Genomic DNA, 7,493 nt, shown 5'->3' with positions numbered 1-7,493 from the left:
CACTCAGTCGCGCTCGCGCGCCTTCCCTACCCTCGTTGTCGCCGGAGGCAGAAGCAGCAGGTCCTGGGACTGGTCATCTTCGTCGTACCCTGTCTCGTCACCGTCTCACAGTCAGTCCCGCACCTTCGTTGCGCTCGTCGTTGCCGGAGGCAGAAGCAACAGGTCCCGGGGATTCCTCCTTGCCGCCAGCTTCCTTCGCACAACCAGAAGCTGGTCCCAATTTGGTGAGTTCCTACAAATTCCCCAGTTCTTTCCTTTTCTGTTTTGTTGCTGCCTTTGATTTTGGTACTGAAAATATCACTGAACTAGTCACCCTTTTGTTGCTGAAAATAATCACCGACTGTCAATTCGTCACTGATTATCACTGAACCCTGAATAATTTGTTGTTGAAAATATCACTAAGCTAGATTTTTTGTTGCTAGAAATCATCACTGGAATGAATATGGTACTGATTATAGAATTTTTATGGGATAATTTTTTCACTTTTACGTATATAGAATTAAAAAGAGAAAGAAAACGAGTCTGGTTGTGAATGCATTATTGACATTGAAACTTATTTGCCAAAGCTCCATCCTATGTAAACAAATGAGAAGACAAATGACATTACATTGGGGGGTTTTCTCTTGTGTGGAACAACTAATTTGTCTTTATGCACATTGATGATCATGCTAGGCGCTTCAATTAAACTTTTTGGTTGGTGGAGTTAACTCAGATTTGATAATATGATATGTTATGGCACTGCAATGCAAGGCTTCTGGGAAGGATTACCAATGATGCTGTACTTTTAGCCGTTCTGATTTTATTAGTTCCACACTCTGCTTCCTTCTTTTATCACTTTGTGTCCTTTTTTCTTTGTGTAGCATTTTGATTTGGCAGTGTTATTACTTACTAGGTTGAACAATTGATTGGACAATTAGTGTGATCAAGGGAATGGGAAGGAAGGAAGAAAGAAAGAAACAAAACAAACATTTCTTTCCCATTGCTTGCCTTGTGACAATGTAAATTTGATTTTGTTGTTATGGATTTAATTTCGTCTAAATAGAAAAAGGTTTTTCTTTTTTTTCATAGGAGTTATAGCTTTAGTGTTTTTTATTAGTTTTTGTCTGCTAGTTGCAAAGGTGCAAAACTTGGGTCTCATTTTACCTTTGTGTATGCGAAATTGGTTCATTCTTCATTCAATGTATAATGTATTCTTGACTTCAATTTCCTGTATAGCAGTTAATGATCTATATGAGCCAACGTCTTCCCCTGTGATTTTGATTATTGATGAAATGCTGTGTTTGCTGATGTTGCATGAAAATTGTGTGCTGTCAATAAACTTAGTTTGTGCTGTCTTTTAGAGAAGAAACTCTTTGTACTCATTTTCCTTCCAACCCTAAACAAACAACCCTTCTTCACCATTGGATTGGATGAAGGATCTATCCAATGGTAAAGGGTGTGTGTGTGGACACATATCTTCCAATTATTAACACATACAGTGACTGAATTGTTTTTCTATTTCAGCTATCTTACAGGGATGAGGAGTTGGATGCTATTATACTCTCTGCTTGTACAGCAATCTTACATCTGAAGCACTTAAATGACTTGAACATTCTTGAAAATCAAGCTATTGTTGATAACTTGAGGATTGCTTCGTAGCTTGCACTTTTCATGTCAGATCATTTTAGAAGCAGTAGTACAAGTGCTATTGCAAAAAGGTCACGAAAGTATGTGCCTGCTTCAAACTACAGGAAGCCTTATGTATGTGCTCAACTGAGAGCAACATTTATAGAAGTGAAAACAGTGATTTGTTGTGTATTTTGTTGCGTTCAGTTTTCTCAGAGAATGCTGAGGCGGTTGGTGGTATTATTAGCTATGGTGCACTTCAACTTGACACTGCACCTGGATGCATATGCCTTTTGTATTCACTTTGGAGGAATGAAATACAAATGCCATTTTATGATTTTTGTATTTTTTTAGTCCCCCTATATTTCCAAGTCTTTTTGGTAACTAAGTTCAACTAAATTGGTTTAAACTTAACAAAAACCAGTTTTATTAGTGAGAAGGTGTAGACACACTCTAATTCCTAGCGGCATCGCACGCTTCTTCTTTGCGTTCTTTTTTTGTCATTGGGGTGCTTTATGCACTTGTGATGAAACAATAAAACGTTAAATATTATATGCAATTTTGTATAAGTATTATTTAATACATACTAACACAAAATATAAATTAAAATTATATAAAGTTAAACATATAAATATACATTAAAATATAATAGTTGATTTTTGGTGTGTAAAATATTTTCATATTTGTAGAATGAAAATTTAAAAATTACCTTAATAATAAGAGATAGTATGATATTTATAAAAGCAAAATATTTTTGACAACTAAACGTAAATGGAAAAATACGCATATCATTTCTGTTATAAAAGTTATGTATCTTGGGTCTCTACTTTCTAACAATTGATACACTACTATAATACATCATACATCATCCAAAATAAGATGTGTTTGAAAGACAAGAGGGAGAGGAGAGGGAGGGAGAGAGCAAAGGAAAAAAAAAATATGACTTCATGTTCCAACTTGTGGACTAACTTCAATTCTATTTGTGCATCTAATTGACTACAAAATAGGGTCAGGGATAATCAAGAAAGTGCTGCTTAATTATTTTTGTTTGGCTAATGCAGTAGATAAGCAAGCACACCATTATTTTCCACTTAGTTTTTTTCCCACTAACTACTAATGTCTGCTGTGGTTCCATTTCCTCTATTCTTATCAGTTATCACCACTAGTGCCTGCTCTGTTTCCGTTTCCACAGATTCTGCCAACACAGTAGCCGGTGGTTCCTTTTTCTCTCGTGGTGCCACCACCGTTGCCTGCTGTTGTTTCTCCTCAATTACTTGTGCTTCACTCTTTTCTAGTTGTTGCACAACATATTGCTTTAAATATCTAAACAATATCAGTTGTTTTTTGATGATTTATCCGCTATAATAACTGAAAGTAGTTAAAATCAGAACTCAATAATAAGAATTCAAGATTCAACAACAACAAAATTCAAGTAAAACAAGATGCAGCTTACCAAAATTCAACTGAAAAATTTAATAAATAAATGAATTAGTTCAATGCAACAGAAAAGATTCAATCATACAGATTAGTAACTCAGAAGAAAAATTTGATACAGCACAAGTACAACAGATTGGATTTATAAATCAATCTCAACAGCATTAATTCAATATCAATAAACTGAATTCAAATAAAAATTCAGTAAATTAATAACTCAAAACTTAACAGAATCATCAATAATACACCATAAACATATTCGGAATAAACCACAGAAGAAAACAATATAGCACAAATACAACAGATTGAACTTTGAAGAGGATAAAGGGGAGGTCTTACCTGAACTGGCGGCGAAGGCGAGAAGAAGAGCAACAGCGAACCAGAGACCAGAGAGGAAGAGATGCAGTTACACTGTCGCAGATAGTTAGAGGTAGAGAAACATGTAGTTGCAGAGCCAAAGAGCCAGAGGGCAGAGAGGGGAACAGGATGGCGGATGATTCTGCCTCCGGGGACGACGGTTCCCCTCGGGTGAGTGTCATGCGCGCGACGACGGCGCGGTGACCTTGAGAATTAGACGTGGAAGAGTGAGAGGGGGAGGGTGGCGGACGGCGATGAGAGTGGAGGAGGTTGGCAGAGAAAAGGAGAGCGATAGCACAGCGAATAGAGGGTTAGGAGTTAGGGTTTTTTTTGGTAACTAACATTATATGAAAAAGTAATAGAGATATTTTAATCATGTTGTATAATAAAAATATGATAATTATTTTATATATATATAAAATAAAAAAATTAATTTAGATCGGTTTAAAATTTGGTTTATCTGATTTTTGATTTAAATCAATTTATTTGGTTTAATTTTAATAAAAATATATGGTTTAACCGGTTTTATATGCTATAATTTAATTGGTTGAAAACAAAAATCCATAAAAAAAATGTTTTGAACATCTTTATATAAGTGGTCTCCATTTTAAAAATGTCTTCGTCTCAAATACACAAATGTAAATCAATTAAATTTAAAAGATGACCAAGATCATGGATCGAGTAACAATGCCATGAAAGATATGAATGCAAATCAAAATGAGGAAAATGTTGATCAAGCTCCTAATTTGTCCTATGAAAATGTTGATGCCGATTTTGAGCTCATCCCTTGGACTTGATTTAATGATTGTGTTATCTTTCACTTGCTCTTGTTGATTTAAATTGAGAACATATTTTGTACTAGAGACTAGTTTATTATCTTTTTTAGATTATTAGTTATATTTAAGACTTGATATTAGATTATTAATGTTTGTAAAGATTTAAATTTTAAGTTTTAAGACATTATTTTAATTTTATTTATATAGTTTTATATTTTTTTATTATGACCGGATTAACCGGGTGAATTAGTGACCCACCAGTTGAACCAGTAATCTAATGATCTGATTATATGACCGGGTCGATTACCGGTTCGATTCTGATAACTATGCATAATACAACAAAAAATTATAGTTCAATAATTAAAGAATCTATAAGAAATATAACTCGAATTAACTAATTTTAAATTTTTACCAAAATTGTGTGAGAGATAAAAAAAATTGTAAAAAAAATAAAAATTTACATCAAACAATCACAATTCTCCTTATCAAAAAATAATTATTTTTATTATCAAAGATTTTTTAATTATAAATTAAAAAAGTAACTATTTTTCAAAAATAAAATATAACTTATTCTTATGTATTCTGGAGATGATAATAATGGTTATCATTGTTAACTTTTCAAACTCAATTTAATATATTTGAAGTGGAGTTCGTTGACGAATTTGTTCAAATACCAAAAAAATCTCCAAATAAGGATCTCCGATCTCCCATTAAAGAATTAAAACAAAAACTAGCAACGTGATATAAATCCCAACCAGAATCCATCTCATCAACCCGGTCCAAGCGTAAGTTTCGGAACCAGAAGAAGAAGCAAGGCAGCTAAGCCCAATGAGAAGCAAGAGGGAGAGGAAGACACCTTACTGAGCTAAGGACTATCGTATGGGGAATTGAGGGTGGAAACACAATAGAATTGAGTATAGAGAGTTAGTTAGTAGTGGGGTACATTGTGATTAGAAGAGGTTGGTTCCATTCACGATTCTCTGTCATCCAATCTTTAACCCAAAGAACATTGTGACTGAGAGGGTTATAGGGCTTGTTTGGGTGAGTTTTTAAGAAAAGATCTTCTTTCGAATTATCTTTTTTTAAAAGATCTTATAAAGAAATAAAAGTAATTTTATGTTTAGATATCTCACGTAAAAAAATCTTTTTATTTATCAATTATGTTTGGGTATAACAATATAAAAGTATTTTTTTGTTTATTTATTACATGAAACATCTTTTTTTTTTAAGGAAAAAAGATCTTTTAAAAAAAGATATAAATTACAGCTTCTCAAAAAAGATCTTTTTTTGATTTTACTAGTGCTTTTACTTTTACTACTAGAAATTTGCCAAACACGTTAAAAAATAAAAAAAAATCTTTTTTCATTAAAAAAAAATTTTTTTAACAAAATAATGGCACCCAAACATGTACATAATCTAGTTGAACAGGGATGGTAAAAGGGAATGGGATGGAAGCCAAGGATCATAATTATTATTTGAGCGATTATTTAAAAGATTTTTCAAAAATATAAAATTAATTTAAGATTCAAATATCTAATTTAAAAATATCTTTTGTTTATCAATTATTTAGAGGATCTTAAATGGAGACCAAAATCCCTATACAAGTATACAGCAAAGAAAAACAAATATCAGACTTTTGTAAAACCAATCTTTTGAGCTACCTATCATCACTGTTGATTATATCAACATTGTTTATAAACAATCTGATTAACTATGGTGTTCTAGATAATTAGAACACTTTTAAGTTTTTCATCTTCCTTTTTAAACATAACATTATTAGTCTCGACACCAGGAGCTAGAATAGAACATGTACAACCAATACTCATCATATGCATACTCAAAGCAATTAGTTGGAAACTCTTGTAAAATAGTACTCAATTAATCATCTTAAAATACCTAAAGAATTTTACCGTAATATTATTCCACAAAATTTATCTCGAGGATGTTACACACAAGAATATAAACACATGTACATAAGCACTAAATCATTGCACATTGCCGATTCTCATTGCAACAAAAAAAAATCAGTCAATCAAGGAGCAGCTCAAGCTCAAACTACATAAAAATGAACAACTTTACTCCTATGACACTTGCATCAACATTAAACACTAAAGAAGTGAAGAACTCAACAATCAAGAATTAAATAGTTCAGAATTATTATATAGATCATACCTACTTATTATAGCATTTGCTTCAGCACATGACTGCATAGAAGCACTCAGCCTTTCATTGAGGTCTTCGATGGCATGTTTCTATTCAGCAGTTACTCTATTAACATCGCCTAGTTCCTTGTGTTTTAGATCTACACTTTGTTGTAATTCTTTTAATTGATCAAGGTAACATTTTCGCTTAGCAGCTGCTTTATCTGGCATGGGGGAGGACAAAAGCACCTCTCGATATACAAAAGAAAATGTAAGATCTGTATCAAAAGATATAAAATATTTTTTGAGGGAACCAAAAAACCTGAAATCCCATTTATTAAAGAAAAATGAAAATTCTGACTTCTGATAACTGGAAAGCATTCATACCGTGCTGAGGAGGAGCAGCAAACGATATAATATCACCATGGCAGACTTTGACAGCAGGACCATTCTCTCCAGGAAGGATGGAAATAGCCAAGCTCTGAAAAAGAATCCACAACCTTGTATCTTTCAAGAAAATCGAGGTTGTGTCCACCATATTTTCGTTTGTAACCGACATCCTGTATATTGTGCAATGATTTGCACTAATGTTGTTCGAATCAATCTGGAATCGCACATCATCCACCAATCGGCCAATGCAGTGCTCATTGGCAGTTAGTAAAATATTAATTCCCTGGTCAGAATCAACCATTCAATCAAATCAAATCAAAATAAAGAGAAGTAATCGATATACAGAAAAAGAACAATAATAATTAGACGGAGGATTTATGTCTTTTAAACAAACTCGTATTTTCTGATTTTTTTATATATCTTTCTCTAACAGACTCCAACATGATCAGTTTTGGTCAAATCTTTTCAAGATAAAATTTTAAAATTTAAAATTCAACTCAAGAATAACTTTTAGTGTCTCCGTCCTATTGTCTCTATCTCAGTGTTATGTTCCTTAGATTCTGTTGTTCAAGGCTGTCATGGTGTATTTTATACTAAATCTCCTTTTTATCATGATGTCAATGATCCCTAGGTTCGGCTCCGTTTAAATTTATTCCATTATACATTTCATTTGAGTCAACATAATCCCATCCAACTCCATTCACACGATGATAATGCGACTGTTAACAAAATAAATAAATTACACAACCTTTGATATTATTTGGAACAATGTGATTCTTTCACTAAAAAA

The sequence above is a fragment of the Arachis duranensis genome, chromosome 4 (genome assembly GCF_000817695.3).
Source record: "Arachis duranensis cultivar V14167 chromosome 4, aradu.V14167.gnm2.J7QH, whole genome shotgun sequence".
NCBI lineage: Eukaryota > Viridiplantae > Streptophyta > Magnoliopsida > Fabales > Fabaceae > Arachis > Arachis duranensis.
The sequence above is the reverse complement of the archived record's forward strand: the minus strand, read 5'-3'. Positions refer to the sequence as shown.